This window comes from Gavia stellata, unplaced genomic scaffold (genome assembly GCF_030936135.1).
Source record: "Gavia stellata isolate bGavSte3 unplaced genomic scaffold, bGavSte3.hap2 HAP2_SCAFFOLD_60, whole genome shotgun sequence".
In the NCBI taxonomy this organism is placed as follows: domain Eukaryota; kingdom Metazoa; phylum Chordata; class Aves; order Gaviiformes; family Gaviidae; genus Gavia; species Gavia stellata.
In genome coordinates, this window is record NW_026776979.1 from 423272 (window position 1) to 441795 (window position 18524).

Consider the following 18524-nt stretch of genomic DNA (forward strand, 5'->3'; position numbering starts at 1 on the left):
GGCTGGAGTGCTGAGCGAGGCCTTGGAGCTGGTGTCCTGACTGGGGAGCTGTTGCTTACAGCTCTCTGTGCCTGCTCAGAGCCGTCAGCAGATTATCCCCGGCCCTGCCAGCTTTAGGCAGCCGGGGCACCCAGGAGACGCGCTCGAAGCAGCAGCGGTGAGCTGGGTGGGGAAACCTCACCCTGGGGAGCTGGGAGGGTTTCCTTCTTGAGGGACCTGGGCATTTCTTCCACCCCTCGCCGGGCCACCCAATGACCGTGGCCTCTCTTCCTTTTCCAGCACAACACCCGCTGCTGCAGCGCCAAAGGGAGGGAGCAGTTCATCACCCCCGGCTCCCCCCGCCCACCGCAGTGAGTGGAGAGCATGGCCATGGAGGTAGGCGACCGCTGTCCAGTATGCCTGGACAGCTGGGATGATGCTGCCTACGTGATGCCGTGCCTCCACCAGTTCTGTTACAGGTGCATCCTGCGGTGGGCTCAGAGCAAGCCCGAGTGCCCCCTCTGCAAGAGGAGAGTGCAGTCCATCGTGCACTCGGTGTGGGCAGATGATGACTTCGAAGAGGTCATCATCACACCATCTGGGTCGGCATCACCATCGGTTAGCACCCGCCAGGCAGGAGGAGCGCCCATGCAGCCAGCCACCCAGAGCCCCCCGCGCCCTGTCACACCCCAGCCGCGGGCGGTGGAGTCGGGGCCCAGGCCTCCAGTGGGCGGCCTCCAGCCCGACACCTGGGCCTCCCTCTTCGACGAGCACCCAGCTCTCCTCCAGCGCTTTCTGCCCTGGCTGCAACAGCAGCTGGGGCTGATCTTTGCGGAGGAGCCTTCAACGGCAGCTGTGCTGGAGGACCTCATCCTCTCCGTCCTGGGCTTCTTTGGGCTGGACGAAGGGGTCCTGGTCCGGCTGCTGCAGGCCAGCCTCCACGAGCGCGCGGCGACGTTCGTACACCAGCTGATCAACGTCGCCGTGCAGCGCTGCAGCAGGGAGGCCCACCGCCTGCTGGGCCTCGAGGACGGCCATGCCGTCGAGGAGCGGGAGGGCAGCCCTGCGGCTGCCCCTCGGCCTGCTGCCTCCCGAAGGGGGTCTCCTGCCCCTGGCCCAGGCCCCTCCGGCAGCCCTGCGGGAGCCGGCGAAGAGGAGCGCCCCGGCACCTCAAGCGCTGCTCTTCGTGGGGGTCCCAGCAGCCCCCCCGACGCCCCCGTTCCCACCCACGGGGAGCAGGAAGAGCCGCAGGAGGATGCGGGTGAGGCTGGGGCAGGTCCCTCCACTCCCAGCCGGGGCAGGGACCGCTCCCCTGGAGGGCCTCGGCGAGCCCCGAAGAGGAGGGCCGGCAGCTCCCCGGACTCTTGCCAGCCACCCAAGAGGCCACCCCACCGGCCCAACTAGGACCAGGCCCCAGGAGCTGCCGAAACCAGGGCCGGGCCAGCAGCTGGGGCGCCAGCCGGCCTGCAAGTCCATCAGAAGGCCCCAGATCTATCAATCCCAATAAACTGCCCGCAGGCAAGTGCGGCCCAGCTCCAGGCCTGCATCTCTGCAGCTGGTCCCCGGACAGATGTTTCCAGCCGGGGGTCTCCAGGGCCAGCCCGTGCCCCATCGCTCATCACCCCAGGCCCGTCCTCCTCCTCACCGCACCCTCTGCCCCCACGTCGCGGGGCTCCGCTCTCCTACCAGCCTGCGCTGCCCGGGGCAGCCTCCCTACGGCGGCACCCAAACCCTCCTCCTGCGCCGAGTCACCAATGGTGCTGCTCTCTGCATCAACCTGGGGTCGTACCCTGCCAAGGCATCAGCCCCAAGAACTGCAGCAAGGGGAAGCGCAAAGCCCTGCACCTGGGGAGGGACAACCCCCGGCACCAGCACTGCGGCAGGCTGCCTGGCTGGAAAGCAGAAACAGCCCTGGAGGTCCTGGGGGGCACCTACTTTTTTGGAAGTAAAAAGATTTACTTCAAGCTCAAGCACTGAACACCCAGAGATGCTTAAGAATCTCAGTTTTCATTACGAGGAAATGTTTTTGATCCTTGTGACTGCAGAGGAAAAGCTGAAAAGAAACAAAGAGGAGCAAAGCAGAGAGAGTAAGTAAACAAAACTCCGGGTTTCCCCACTTTCTGACTCTATAGCACCAAAAAACCCCGACAAACCAAAGCCAGGGAGTTTGGTGACCAATTGTCTTGAATTCAATTGCAATTTTGCAAATTTTGCAACTTGCAATTTGCAAATTTTCCAAATTTCAGAGCAGAGGTTATGTAGCACCTGTTCAAAACACTAAGGCTATTAAAAGGCTATTAAAAGGCTAGCTCTACCCTGAAAATATTTTTGTCCCACAGTAGACATTTGGGCAGCCTGATGGATCACTATTCAAAGTCTGCATGAGAGATCCTTGGTCTTGTACGCACTTCTAGGCTCGTTGTAATACTAACTACATGGGCAATTACCTAAAGGCTATGTACCTCAGGTATCTCAGGGACATCTCAGATACCTCAGAGAAGTAGGACATGAACTTGACGTCGGGGCCAACACACACAGGGCTGTTTACATTTCCCTGGGACTGCAGAACATTTCTGGAGAGTCTTACCTGCTCTTTTACCCACACAACTTTACCTATGCTTTATGGTACATACAAGACCCTGCCTGCGGCAAAAAAATCCACAAGTTAGTATAGTCACGGAATGTTGTTAAAAATGTAAGCAAGCTTGATGAACATACCAAAAGTCCAGCTTGTCAGTAAAATATTTCTAAACTGCAGAGTGGAGGCCACATCATTTAGAAAAGGCTCCCAGATTGCTCAGGTGTTCCTGAATCCTAGATTGTCACACAAGGTGTTTCAAGTATTTGTAGTAATCATGGCTGAAACTTCAAAAAGGAGACCGGTCGATGTTACGCACATCAGATTGTAGGGATCTTGTGTGATCTTCACAAGTCCTCCTCGATGACCGTTTCAAGAGATGGCAATTACTGGTTGCCTGAAATACGCTAACAAAGTTAATAACACTGACGCTAGAAAGGTTTTTTTCCAAATCATGCTTGTGCATGATGTTGTTTGAGACTTCAGGGTGCTGTTCTAAATACTGAAAAGATGATAAATAATGCAAAGTTATGAATCACCATGTATTGCAAATGCCAGAAAATCCTGAGGTGAAACCTGGCTATCTGAGAAGGTACACAGTGTAGTATTGCCTGAAATGTGTGCATGTTCATCAGACTGCTCAAACCTGTGGAGGATTAGATGATGGTCTCAAATTCCATGGGACCACAAAAACAATGCAGGCAGCGAAGAAGAGCATGTTGGGCGCATCTTACAGATGCACAATACTTAGCATACATCCATAATACACATACGATACCATACGAATTAACTGTTTGTTTCCAACTTTTTGGGGATTTGCAAGGGTACAAAAAACAATCTAGACAAAATTATGACTCCAAGTTTTAAAAAAAAAAAAGGTGTCAAATTGCTTCCTGAATTCGTTTTGTTTCATTTGGGTTTTGGATCCTTTTTACATTTCTAAACTTCCAACTTGTTTTTAATTGCCAGTGTCTTTTTCATTCTACTGTCACCCTGGCCACATTCTTTACTCTGGATGAACTCCTCTGTCCTGAGAAACTGCACAATCTTTTTCACTCTTTACTCCCTTTTTCTTTTTTATATTGTTCTGGGCCTTTGTATTCTGGTGAACTCCAATATGGTATTTTTAAAAGTTCTCAAATTAAATGGAGGAATTGTAATTAGCTTATTAACTCCCAGTCTCTGTCTTAAAACTTGTTATTAATTATAGTAATGTCTTTTATACCTCTGAAATAGCTAATCTATTATTTCCCTCCCCCCTCCCAGGAAATAATATGGGCTTGCACGGGGCTGTCACTTTGCACGTGGCTATGCACGTGGCTTTTGACAGTTGCTGGAGGACTGGTGTTGCTGCTTGTGTCTCTGAAGACCTTTTTCCCATCTTTCTGGGAAGATCTGATCTACTTCTTGAGGCGCAAGAGCTTAAAAGCAAGAGCAAAGAAGTGGGCAAGCAGTGGAATTCTCTCCATAATTGACCTGTTCATGCAGAGAGTGGGAAAGATTCCCCACAAGCTGTTCCTCATCTCCGAAGGGAAGGTGAACACCTACCAGGATGTGGACAGGAGGATCAGCAGGGTAGCGCAGGTCTTCCTACACTCTGGGAATCTGAAAACAGGCGACACAGTGGCCCTGCTGATGGGTAATGGACCTGACTTCAGCTACGTCTGCTTCGGGCTGGCCAAGCTGGGCTTTGTGGTGGCTTTTCTCAGCTTCAGCATCCACCCTAGATCTCTCCTGCACTGCGTTAACACACGTGCAGCAAAAGCAGCGGTGATAGGAGAAGGTAAGTTCTGTACTGTGTTTGACTTACTACTGACTTTCCACTGCTTCATGCTTTTGCTCAAAAACAGGAAATCAGAGCCATTCCAAGCTGCAAGCACTTCCTAGAGACATACACATATGCTGGATAAAAAAGAGGGGAAAGCGATAGTCTTGTTTAAATTTCAAATGCATAAGCACCAAAAATATGTGGAATTAATTAGTGTAATAAAGGACTCAGATCCGAAACTCTCCAATGTACCAGCAGAAACAATCATGCATCAGCAAGAGAACAGCCTGGGCAGATGCTTCAGCATCATCTCCTTGCCGTTTCTATTTATTGGCTTAGGTAGCTACAACTCCACTGACTACAGGCAGACTCAGATTCCCTTTGTTAGTGGTGATTTCCTTCAGCTCAATATTTTCACATACAAATTTATGGTTACTTCAGAACTCTTTTAAAGTGGTGGTCCCAAGGTAGCGCTGCTTGGAGCAAAGAGTACAGCATGTTGAGCTGCAATTTTGGCCCTCTTACTGGCGTATGAGGTAATACTGGGCAATTTATTCAACCTTTCTACTCCTCTTTTCCCATCTTTCATACAGGTTGGCAATACTTCCATAACTCCATATGAACCCATGAGGGCTCATTAGTTGGTATGTGTACCAAGACATAAAACAAATGGTCTAACATACCGACTAAATGAAATCCTGTATATTAGCATCACCAAGTAGGAACAGGGAGTTCCTCAGGACACATACCAGGATGTATGACACAGGTGCAGTTTCTGCTACTAAGGAAATGGACTGAAATCTAGGACTGCTAGGAAAGACCCGTAACCATATTACGCTCTAGGATAAATGTTTTCTCTCTCTTCTGCTGATCCTGTCGTTTTTATTTCAGCTGAGACTGTTCAGTCTTCTTGACCTCACTTTGTGCGTACTTCCCAGTGTTGTCCTTGCCTTCAAGGACAGAAAAACCCACCTTTAAAATACATTCTTCACAAGGGAACAGCAACAGCAAAATCACACATCTCTACTTCCATTATTAGAAATAAACCAAACCGTTCCTCTGCCTGACCCTCCCTCCTAGCCATTAGCTTCCTGTTTTTCTTGCTCTCTGACAGGCCATTCATGGTTTCAGACAACCTACTCCATAGTCATGTGGTCTCCTTTACAGCTTCTTTAATCTTTTCCTCCAGTCAGGGTGAGAGTCCAATCCTTCCATAATGTGCCAATGTACCATACGACCGGCCCAGAATTATGATGTCCTCCAAACACAGCAAGTGAAATGAAATATTTAGTATGTGAACGGAACAAAGTCTCTAAGCTTAATTAATATATTCTAATCAGGTGACATAATGTAATCTGTTAATTATTCAGTAAAATGAATTGTAGGGAAAAAAGTAATGGCCTACAGCTTTTCTAAAATCCAAACACCATCATTATGCCTCAGAGAACATTCATACAGTGATAGAAGATACTTCTTATGAAAAATTAAATAGTACACAAACAGGAATGCAGCACACCCATGTGTATTTAGCAACCTTTTTCAAAAGCTGTTCAGCTTGTGATTTTGACTTTTAGAAATGAAAGGCTTAGTCCGTGTGATTTAAGTTGTTAGCCAACAGTGTATATGCCTTCCTGTATTCATGTAGTATTGCCTACTTCTTCAACCCATTAGGCAGCCAGAGGCATATAGTATAGTGTCCTTTTTCAGCATTTACAGTCTGTAACAAGACTGTCCTCCGAGGTTTGTATGACTAAGCTTAAAAAATGTGTTTGTCAGAAAATACTCTTCCACCTAATGAGGCCTTTGTACCTACTGCAGAGAACATACGACAATGTGAGAGAAATGCTGTGGAAACATTTGCTGTATACTGAATGTATTGGAGTTAGGAGTACACAGCAACATCACTACACTTCTTCCATTACACTGAAACAGTCGTTTCAACAGAGTAGTCCTTTCCTTTGGTACAACGCCCTGCCTTGCTGCTTATGGTCCTCTTAAGCATATAAACTAACAGAGCGTAATTGACTGCTTTTGCTTTTAACAATTCACTCTCCATACAGCCAGCAAACACACTGCATTCTAAGGTGCAACATCCGATTCCCTTTCAGTCAGATGCTTGAAGATAGCTGCAAAGCTGAGGAACTACAGAACAGGAGACCTGGGACATCCAGGAGACAGAAAGGAGGCTTCAGCTGTATGTGTGGGCACGCAGTCACCAGTGAAACACTACGGGTGTGGAGCTTCAGGAGAGCATCTGCTTGGATAAAATGAGTATGTTCAGAGTACCCACGCAACCTTCCTATGAGTGACGCACAGGGGCAGAAAGGATCTAACCGAATACAGGACAGTAATCAAAGTACAAAATCAAAAAGTTGGTAAGAAAATATCTGTTTACTTATCATTCAGATGCTGGAAAAAGCACTGGTTATACACTTAGCTAAATTATAATGTTCTCATGTCTTTTATAGGTAATTTCTCAGTACTTACACAGAACAACACCCACTGTATGTAGCTGAAGTCAGATTAGATTATTTCCTTTCTTTGCTTGCCTTACACTTCTCTGAAGCTGTCTTCTGTGCCTCTCTGCCTCAATCAGATAAACTTCTTAACCTATTCCAATTAACGAGACAGTAGGGTGAGCTTCAAAACGGAACTTTTGCTGCCTGCTGATTAGATTGCTTTTAGCAAGGGTAGCATGTTGTGTAACTGAAAAAGCTGGCAGATGACTTGGAAAACAGAACCTTCACTTGAATTCTTAGTGAATGTTTGGGCTCACTGTGTTTGGAAAGCCTTCCTGTTTGTCATTAGTCCTGTGGTTGCCTAAATACTGGAAGATAGTTAATTGTGCATTTCGATGCCGTTGACTACTGTCTTAGCCTTTTGTGTTTTACTTCAAGCTCAGGCTCTGAACACCCAGAGATGCTTAAGAATCTCAGTTTTCATTACGAGGAAATGTTTTTGATCCTTGTGACTGCAGAGGAAAAGCTGAAAAGAAACAAAGAGGAGCAAAGCAGAGAGAGTAAGTAAACAAAACTCCAGGTTTCCCCACCTTCTGACTCTATAGCACCAAAAAACCCCGACAAACCAAAGCCAGGGAGTTTGGTGACCAATTTTCTTGAATTCAATTGCAATTTTGCAAATTTTGCAACTTGCAATTTGCAAATGTTCCAAATTTCAGAGCAGAGGTTATGTAGCACCTGTTCAAAACACTAAGGCTATTAAAAGGCTATTAAAAGGCTAGCTCTATCCTGAAAATATTTTTTTCCCACAGTGGACATTTGGGCAGCCTGATGGATCACTATTCAAAGTCTGCATGAGAGATCCTTGGTCTTGTACGCACTTCTAGGCTCGTTGTAATACTAACTACATGGGCAATTACCTAAAGGCTATGTACCTCAGGTATCTCAGGGACATCTCAGATACCTCAGAGAAGTAGGACATGAACTTGACGTCGGGGCCAACACACACAGGGCTGTTTACATTTCCCTGGGACTGCAGAACATTTCTGGAGAGTCTTACCTGCTCTTTAACTGACTGAATGCTTCATGTGTTCTTTCTCTCTCCAGGACTTCCCCTGCCTCCCTGCCTTCAGGAAAATTACACCAGAGTCTACCGACTCATTGGAACAAGTAAGTTTATTTCTGACCACACAGAGATACAAATCTGGATAGACGTGCAGCAAAATGCCCCTTTGTGAATCCTGGTGAAAAGAACGCAAAGGAGAAGTAACACAGTCACATTGCAAGCAGTTACCTCTTACTTTGACAGAGGGCCTTGGCAAAAAAACCCCAAACCAAACCATGCCAAAACTTGACCGTTAGTCGATACTGTAAGAAGAATACAAAGGCTTTGCTGAGACTGCCAATTAAGCATGCACTGGGTAAGATGGGGAACAACTGAGTTGTATGCATTTACAGCTAAATCCCAAGTTATTCATCAGTGTATGAATAATTATTTTCTCCAGCGTGCCTTGAGTTTGTCTAGATTTAAGAAAATGCTTCACTGTCCTGAGCAGCTCCTTCTTATGGAGTGTGTTATAAATTCCTGGGCACGTAGCCTTTGTGAATGTTTTGGAGAATCCTGAAGTCCAGTAATCAGAAGCAAGCGAGGTGGTACCGCCAGGATACTGCAGCCAAAAGCAGGTATCAAGCTTGTCATTCCAGGCATAGGGGAGGTCATGGCAGTATGGCTTCTGGACTGCAGCTGACTGTATGCCTGTAGTATCACTCAGAGAGACGCATACTCTTTCTTAGGAGTCACTCTTTCCTAATATTCCCTCCTTTTCTTCTCCATCTATATATCCTACGTTTTTCCTTTCATCTCCTCTCTTTAGCTTGTATTTAATGTTTCTGCCCCATAGACAGTACCTCGCTCAAACAATTCTGAAACAAGGAATTGGTGGGCCTTCCTGTGAACCTAAATTAATCCTGAAACAACTCTGAAGACCAAAACTCTTTCATGTAGCCTGCTTTAGTCTTTTTGTCTGTTGTTTTAGTCTTTTGTCTGTTTTGGAACAGGGAGTTTTACTTACTACAATTAAATCCACAAGATAAATAGAGGGAGATTAAACCATGATTTTTTTTTTCCACTGTTGAATAGATGGGTTAGTTCTGCTGTACGCAGGTTCACTGTACGCAGCAGTAGTGTCTATCATTCCAATGCAGCTTATCGGGTCTGTAGTTGTTCTTATTTTAATAATAAGCATATAAATTCTTTAACTTGGCAGATTGTTTGGGATCAACAGAGAAAGACTTTCTTTTTCATCTCTTGGAAAATAATGTTGCTGTCTGGCTGATGAGCACTAGCTCTCCTTTCCAGCATCTTCACACTACGCCAGACAAATTAGACAAGGTGCCAGATCACCCCGTTCCATCTCACCGTAAAGTTTTCAGTAACACAAGAAACACTGCTTCATGTATCTTCACATCGGGAAGTACAGGTGAGGATGTGTGCTAACAAAGTACAACTGCAGCTCTCTGAAAATTTAGCTGGTATAAATTTAGCAACAAAACAGGTGCACAAAAAGACAGAACTTGAATTTTTAAGCCAAGAGAGGGAGGAATTCATTTAGTTAAAAGCATAGTACACTTTAAACCATTTTTGTCTTGGCATAACAAGGGCGTAATTCCAGTTAGTGACCTTTCACATAGCTATTCCATGGCTGAACTTTATTTCTTAAACATAAGGCCAATAAAGTCAGTCTCTAACAGCTGCTCAGATTCCATAGTGACAGAATTTCACAGGTCTATACTAAAAAGAAATATGGGCAGTACAAGTGCTTGGGCCTTGGGAGAAAAGTGTTCCTCTGAGACTGACCTGAATAATGAAGCTTCACCTTACTTCCCTGGGAAGCAAAGGGGAATCCTTCCTCTTGTCAAGCCAATCAACTTTGTAAAAGTTTTTCCTATTGCAAATAGCAGCCGAGCAGCACAGCGGCTCTTCAGAAGCTTTCCCATTCTCGCTTTGTGGCGAGGGAACACTGTGTGCGTGGTCGGTCTGCACTCGCCTGTGAAGGGTATGGACTTTCTCCCACAGACACAGCAGATGAGAGGATTTAATAGCCTTACAGGCAGAAAGACTAAAGAAGCTGAGAGACTAAGGAGATGTACTCATGAGGTAAAGACTAAAGGACGGGACAGACAAAGACTCAGAAGAAAAGACAATTCTCCCTCTACCTTCCAAACATAATTCTGTTTGCAGCAAAATTATTAATGCAAGCAGTACATTTATAATTATTTGCTTTTCTCCCATTGACAGGTTTCCCAAAAGCCGCTATCATCACTCATCTAAGAGCTCTATCTGCCTGCTTAGCATTTACTCAGTGTGATGCAGTTTCTCAGCATATTCTGAAGCTCACTCTTCCCTTGTACCACATGAGTGCTTCTCGGCATCAGTGGATGCACTGAGTTAGGCAATCTTTGCCTTCTAGTGAATTTTCATTAACTTGAGAATGCTGTAACATTCTGTTGTTTGGCAAGTATCTCCGTTTGGTGAGTAACTCAAATATTATGTCTACCAATAGACTTGTGTCATTTTCTCATTTTTATCACCTTCTACGGTCTGCAAACAATATCTAAGATACATGCCTAGTTTTTGAAGCTTAGAACAGATGCCAATCGTTACATAGATCCACCATAACATGACTTGAGGTCTGCATATTGCTCATACCACTGCGTATGTTCTGCAGGTTTAACTTAGAATCATATTTGTATCCTGTACCAAAAGTCTAAAAGGGCATTCACATAGGCATCTCAGCAGTCAGGCTTGATTTTTAGTGTCAGAAGGGACAAATGCATTGCGGAAGCTTTAACTAACCTTCAGAAGAAGGTCAACTAAATCTGTGTTGGAGCTTTTTGAGTCACATATTTGAGTAACACCTACAGAATTGGATTCTTTATATTAAAGGGAAGGAAAGGAAGAACGACGGAGCCTCCCCTTTTGATTCTGCTAAGGGGGGTTATTTGTAGAGAGCTAGCAACCAGGTGTTTTTTCAGGTATGTCCTCCTGTCCTGTCCTTAGAGTCTTGCCCAGATGCTGGTTTTTGGTATGCTAAGTATACACCTGGACTGTTTTAAAAGCCATTTCAGTGCTTTGTTTCTTAGGGAACAGCATGGGCAGGCATGCTGGGCTACAGCAACTGATCCCAAGACTGCTGCTGCCTAACCAAAACACAAAAGGGATAGGAAAAGGCACCTTAAAAGTGCAAGGAATACACCCCTCGTGTACTCCCCACAGGATGACCTTCTGCAACAGGTCAGGAGAGCATCATCTGCAGAGAGCAGGAAAGGGCCCCACATTACATCTTCTGAAAGTTTGAGCAGACTGTTTTGTGCTGTTAGGGGATGCCGAGAGGCATTCGGCAGTTTTGCCTCTCCCTAAATACTGACAAATTGCCTGAAAGGCACAAATTTGACTGCGAACAAGATGGGAACCTAACGGAGAAAGCACACAGAGAGAGTATACATTTAGAGAGAAGTGCAATTTTTAGATAGTTTAAAGAATTGAGGAAAGCTATTTTTTCACTAATAGGTTACTGTGCTAAGTAAATGTATCTTCAAATGCAGTTAGCATAGGTTATCTACGGTGCCTCAGGACAGCAGTGCCCTCTTCTCGGAAAAACCTTTGGAACAGACTTGTCTTTATGGTTCCATTAGATGGAGAAAATCTATATGGAGCTCTAGGGTCTATATATGTGGAAGCGATTAAACCTGTTTGCATTTATGTGTTCTCTGACTAAAGCTTTTTTTAGCTAGCTTACTACCAAAGATACTATCAGTACTAACTGATGAACATCTACACATGTGTAAATTCTTATTAAAGCAGATAAAAACAATCTTAGAAAAAACCCTCAAAATTACAAAAAAACATATCGTTACTTTAAAAAACATCTTAGGGGAGGATAATAGGATGAATGCTGAACTCACAATTTTCTGAGTGGACAGATAATTCAGTCCCTTCTGAAAAAACCAGATGTGTCTTGAGAAAGAGTTCATCCTAATCAAGAGTGACAAACAAAAATATGAAATTCTCATGCAAAATTGGATTTAAGATCAAATCAATCTTGAAAATTTTTCAGCAGTCCATATGTAGGCTCTTTCTAATATAACTTGCAACCATGGTTGACTGATTTTGTGAAAACCAGACAGGCTGAGAGTTGTTCTTCTCAACCTCCCTGACTTGACTCTAGAAGAAGAGCAGGGGCCCAGGGACAATGATGCATAGAACCAGTGTACTCCGAGGCTCTGAGATAGTAGGTTTTTCACTTGACTTTTGCTAGCTTTATTTCTTGTTTGCAGAAGGATATTAGGAAGAGGTTTCTAAGAGCATGCAGGGAGTAATTTCAGTTTTGCATTATTTGTGCTCTGGTTTGGTTTGAGGTTTTTAGGGGTTTTTTGGTTTTGTTTTTTTTTTTTTTTTTTCCCAAAACTCGTCTTTCCTTGTAGAAAAATCTGACTTTATTAAAATAACATCAAGGGATCATTTAAACAGAAAATCTCAGCAATCTGTATTCATAACACACATTTAAAATATTTAGTACCTGTCTTTATTGAACTTTTAATCTTATCATTACAACTTTTTAAATAATTACCAAGACACATTCATGCTAGCTATTCAGTTTGAAGCAATCCCACCTGGTAATGACTGAACATTATTACCATCTGGCAGCTATTCGGTGCCTGTGTGAAATGACTTGGTGGTCTAAGCGTGGATCCTGTCCTAAGTGCTGCCAAAAGAGAGAAGGAGCTGGCAAACTTATTAGCAGTCTCAGCTCAGAAGCCAAAGACTAAATGATCTGGGAGCTGTGGAAATGGAGTAGCAGTGTGAAGAGGAAATCAGGCATGTTACAGATCATGTTACAGATCAAGACGGAAAAACAAGAACTGAAAAGTGGCCTGTTTCAGCAAGAGAAGTGAAAGAAAATGTTGGCTACATTGAAAACACCGTACAAGTAATAACAGTGCTTGAAAACAGTGTGTTTTGAGCTTTTCCCTTAATGTAAGCCACCTTTTTAATGAGATTATTTTATATACCACTTCTGCTCTCGTACACTGACTATCGTGTGTAGACCAACTTGTTCATGAATTGGCATTTGAGTCACTGCTGTACAGCAAATGCTTACACAGAAAAATAACACAGGAAGGCGTTTAGCGTATTTGTATTTAATGTCTTAAATGAAGTTTAACAGCTGGAAATGAGAGGAGAGCCAGTACCATAAAATCAGCCAGCTCTCTGCAGAGCATCGCCAAGTGTCCCATGAACTAGAGATTTTGTGATCAGCTGCACCAATGAAAGTTAAAGAACATTCTTATTTTGAAACAGAAACTTCCAAGCTCGCATGTGGCTTTGATAGAGAAATGAGTAAGAAATAAATGCTGCATTTAGACTGAGATTTCACTGTACCTGGGAATCAGATGATTCTGTCTAACTGAAGACATTCCATAGTAAAATGGTATGATTCATTTTACTCAGTGATTGCATCCAATTTTCACTGACACAGGCTGAAATGGAACATTGCATTTTACTTGAATTACTTCTTTGTTAGGATGTTATGCAAATCACTGCAACTTTCAAGCATCAGAAAATGCATCTGGTGAATGAAGGATTTAATCCAGAAATTATAGCTGAACCTCTGTACTTCATGCATCAGCCTGCACATTCCGATATTCCTTGGACAAGAGAGCTATACAAGAATGGGGTTTCCGGTGAAATACGTTTATAAAGCATACAAATAAAACTACAATACAGAAAGTAAATGTCAAGTATACTCCTGCAATCATTTCAACAAAAGCCAGGATGCACTATTTGTTCTAAAAACACAAGATAATTTGTTCTAAAAACACAAGATAATCAAATTAGTCTTAATGTGATAGAATTTACCTCTTCATAAGACAGAGCCACAATAGTTATGTGCATTGTGTAAGCTGCGCTGCATCTGCTCATATTACTTCCAGTACTCACACATGCAAATTTTTATTTTACACTTCTCACCGATTCAAATTATTTTTGCCTAAGCCACCAGTATCTTACCTTAGCTGAATATTTCACTCCTTTAGATCATCATACTGATTCTGCTTTTAGAACGCATAAATGAGTAGATGAATAATGTCATAGGCAATAATAAAATATAAAATGGGCAGTCAGAAACAGAAGCAAAATACTGCGCAAGCACTGCATGTAGACTTCAGTTCAATGTCTGTTAATTATATTATGTAATATTTATTGCAATATTTTATGTGATGCTCAATTTCAGATTTTTATGGAAAATAAACATTCTATGTCAAAGTACAGTTGTAGTATTTAGTGGTCGTGATTTTTCACAACTTACACCACAACTAACACAGATTAAACTCTCCCCAAAAGTTCATCCCCGCTGACACATGACCTCTTCCTTTACTTGTCAATTGTCATATTCCTGAAATAGAGTTCTCATGAAAACAGGGCAGAAATGACTATAACTTCCAGCTTTTGCTGGAAGTGAACACCCAGAACCTGTTACAAGGTGAGGTGACCCCTGAGGCCTCTCCTGCCCACGCCCCTGGGGGGTCCCTCACCCTGGAGCCAGGCCTTGGGCTGACCCATGGCCTTGTGAGGAGTGGGGCCCGGCTGTTCCCCCCGCGCTGAGTTACCGGGGTGCCTCTGCCCGCCAGTGCTTCGCTGCTTTTTGTTTGTGCAGATTAGCCTTTAATCACGTCACCTAACATTCTAGGTAGTTCCCAGGCGTGCCTGTAGATTTTATAGGATGATAGAAAAGCCATAGTCATACCAGCTGTAGGAATACTATTGAGTGTGTTTGCAGGTAAGAGAACATCATTATTTCTTGGTCTAGGCTTTTTTTTCTAGTTGTCTCAGTGATGAACGCTGAACGTATTGGTTTAAGTCTTTATATGCTCCTGTGTGTGAGTGTGCACAAAACCCTGCCTTCTTCAAATAAACCTAGGGCTCTGTCAAATTGAAAAATAGTTGAAAGGCTTTTTGTTATGATTTCTTTCTTAAACCTTTGAGAGGAAAAATGTTAAGGGTGACTCTGACATATCCGACTGCCTCTTGTTAAGCTTTAGGTCTTGTTACATCCATCTGTGCTGGATCTGAGAAGCAGAAAATGTCTTCAGGGGTTTCATCTCAGATGCCCCAATTCAAAAGCCAGTTACGGGAGGCGTCTCAGGAGGCCTTGCTCCACCAGCCCAGAGGACTGCTGGAAGGGAGGTGCTCCTTAAAACGAGCGATGAAGGAAAGGTGATGGAAATCCTCCTCGTGCAAAAGGTCTGTCTTATCAGGAGAAGTTGTCAGGTGAACGGTGGGGATGACTTGTTCAAGGTTGACTGAGGAGAAGACCGTCAGACAGTTACAGGATTGCCCAGCTCTGTGGCTCAGGGCTGACCCCTCAGCAGCAGGTGGCCACAGCTCTCATTGCATGGCCCTGCATGGGCCTTACGCATGCATCACTGCCCTCCTGTAGTGACATTCTTCACGCCTCTGTCACCATCTCCATCAACTACTAATGGAAGTACCTCTTGGTAAAGTTAGTGTCAAGAAGTAGAAGAATCTGGTCGTTTTTCTGCCTTTTTCAGTGTGAGATGTAGTTTGGGGTATTCCTAATGAAACCTTGGGTTGTAAATTGAACAAGCCACCTCTCATGGTCATCACAGCTTTCCTCACATAGTAGAAGTGATAGTACTCATCCTCCTTGCAGAAATACCAATGTGAACAAGATCAATGGTAATAAAAGAAGTGTATCTTGAGTTCCCTTTGGCTTCCTGTGGATAAATGCCATCCTCCTGAAGGAAATCTTTTAATATCCCTCCAAATGAGGTCACAAATGGAACAGAAAGAGGAGAAAAACTCTCCTAACTAGATTTTAATCCCAGGACATGCAAGGTCAAGCTTGGCTGCTTCTCTGAACCAATGTTGAAATAAAAGGTGGGGGTTTTTTCATGAAACTCTAAGTTTATCTGAAAGGTTTTGCCGCAATAATTTTTTCAAAGGCTATTAAGCTCAAGTTGTCCACAAGAAAAGTGTGGCGGAGAGGAGCTTTAGCTTTGAAAGCTGGTTGGCTGGGTTTTTTTTCTGAGGGCTACTTCTTGGTGCCGAAGTGGTTCAAGGCTTACCTGCCATGAGTTGCACCACTATCAAGTCATGAGACTTACAGAATAAACTTGCCTAAAGGAGGGAGAATTCCCTTCTTAGCTCAACATACATGGTTCAGATTAATATGTTCTTATTTCCTTCTTTCTTTCCCTAGGAATTTTCCTCTGGCAAAATTGAATGCTTCAGTGGACACTGTTTGAGATCAATGAGAAAAAACATGCCGCCCTGTTCAGACTCTAGCTTTGACAAAAGCATGGAAATATTAAGTGAAAATGTCAATTGAAGACACTTTACGAGGTATTGTATTTCTAGATGTCCAATCTCTGTTCAATTCATAGAATTAAAAGGAAAAGTGAAAGCATGCACAATGAGTCATGTCATGATAAATCTACAGCTAAAAATGTGCGGGGCAGTATGATTATGTTAATGTCAGTGTCAGTGTCTTAGAACCAGAATCACTCTTCTTAGTAAAAGTCTTCTGCTTGTATAAAAAACGTGCATCTTTTCCCAACTCTTTTAAGATCTCTCCTCCGCTTTGGTTACTGAGATGTTATTTGCACTATTGAGACTTCAAGATTAGCCGGTTAGGAAAGTTGCGTCCCTACCGAACTGTCTGCATATGGTACGCAGCAGACTTGGGACCTGAATCCTCAGTGTGGTCCACAGGCTTTTCTTTGCATGATGTGGAGCACTGGATTACAAACTTGGTCAGGTTCCCTAGTCTTGATGGGGAACAGTACAATACAAGACTTCTATGCAATATTCTAATACAATAATTCTTTTCTTCTTTCTCTCCTCTGTTCTCTTTCTTAATGTAGGCGGTTGGCAAAGCCAAAGTCAGACCAAAAAAAAAATAAGAATATAAAGAAGGTAAGTAGTGGTAACTCCCTAGGATTCCTTTTTACTCTGGTTTCTGAGAAGGATTGTGTTTGGTCACTCCATCTATTTAACTTGGCCACAAAAACTGCTGAACTTATCAACCCAAAGCAGCTGAAGTTGTGAAAATAGATAGTGAAAAGATAGTGAATTTCCTACGAGTTTTACGAAAGAGGTAGGTGAGAATAGAAGGATATGCTATTAATTCCTGTCAGGCTTGGGGAGAACACAGCTTGAATTCCAGCCTGCTCTTAGGCACTAGTGCCTGAGAATCTGTTCCTTAGCTCAGGTTTCTTTGTGACACGGATTTTCTGGAGTCTGCAGGACACAAATTAATTGAAAATCGTTCTTGCAAATAGGAGGTAATATTTGAGTTAAAAAGTAATTCAGTCATGAGGCGCACAAACCCGCTGATGTGGGGAAGGTGTCACTGAAGTTCAGTGATTCACCTTGGAACTGAATCACTGTGCTGAGTACACAAGCAGGCTTGGTGCTGTGAGGCTGCTTGCTGGCAGCTGGGAAAATGTGTTATTTCCAGGCAGCGTCCTGCCAGCCATGGATGGGCTGAACGCAGGAAGGGGCCTGAAATGCGCTTTGTGTGTAGTAATTCAAGTTCTAATTGTGCACTACTTCCTCACTGACCTCTCTTAACTGTTTTAATGATAGTGCAAGTAACAGACCCGTGGCAAAGGATGCTGTGTGGTAAATACTGGGCAGATCGTTTTTAAAGCAGGCAAGCGTTTGAGTTCTTTGCTATTTGGGAGTTTATCTTGAGATGTTTCTTATCTTCTAGAGCTTTTGTGTCAGGATGCAGAAAATGAGTGATGCATGCTTAAACAATGGACTAAAACCACGCATCTTAAGAAGAGACTTCCCACATAAATATTTTTTTAAAAAAACTATTCGATACAATTTGACATGGATGGAGTAAAAACACCTTAGAGAGAGGTATTTGTTGCTTTCACTTTTCCAGAAAGAAGTAACTGGAATGAACTTGCTTCCTGCATGGAACAAAAGCTGCGTGTTTGTTTTCATCAGATTGGCTTCCCAGTCTATTAAAAAATTGCTATACAAGTCATGGTTTTAGGTAGGTAGTTTAAACATAATTAATTAAAGTTGAATGCTGTGGTCATGACAATAACTTCCAATTCGGTATTTAAAGAAAAAATCAAGCCACTGCAGATTTTTTTACATTTTACTAGAGCAACGGTGAAATAAAGGGACTAACGTATTTTCTGTCTCAAAATATTTTATACATTAATGCATTGTAGTCACCAGAACACTGAAGACCGGAGCTGATGCAAAAGCTGCACAACAAGTCCATGAAGAAAACGGGGATTTGGAGGTCCGCTGAAGCTGCAGACTTCAACAAAGTCGTTACACCATTACAAATCAATCTGTTTTGTTCGACAAACTTATAACAAAGTAAGTGGGTTTTTTTCATGATCTTACAAAGCTACTAAAATGAGCCTTACTAGCAAGCCTTTCTGCTATGGCATAATATTGGCTAGGGACTTTCTCCTTCTTTTGACAACAGAAAAAGGTATTGTTATTCCTGGCAGCAAGAGCTAAATGTATTCAGTGGTCAGGCTGAGACTTCCCTACGTGCCCTTACGTATACGGTACATCCGTGTGACAACTGCTGGGCTGCAGGTGCCTTCCATAGTAGAGTTCCAACAGGGTGGTGCAGCTTGGAACTTCTGGGTTGTTACTGGCAACCTCTGCTAACATTCCGTG

At 43.5% G+C, this 18524-nt stretch overlaps 1 pseudogene; it reads left to right on the top strand.

The window, feature by feature from the left end:
* The first annotated feature begins 363 nt into the window (after window positions 1-363).
* LOC132321548 (ATPase family AAA domain-containing protein 2-like) overlaps window positions 364-18524 on the top strand; it is a 38435-nt pseudogene continuing 20274 nt past the window's right edge.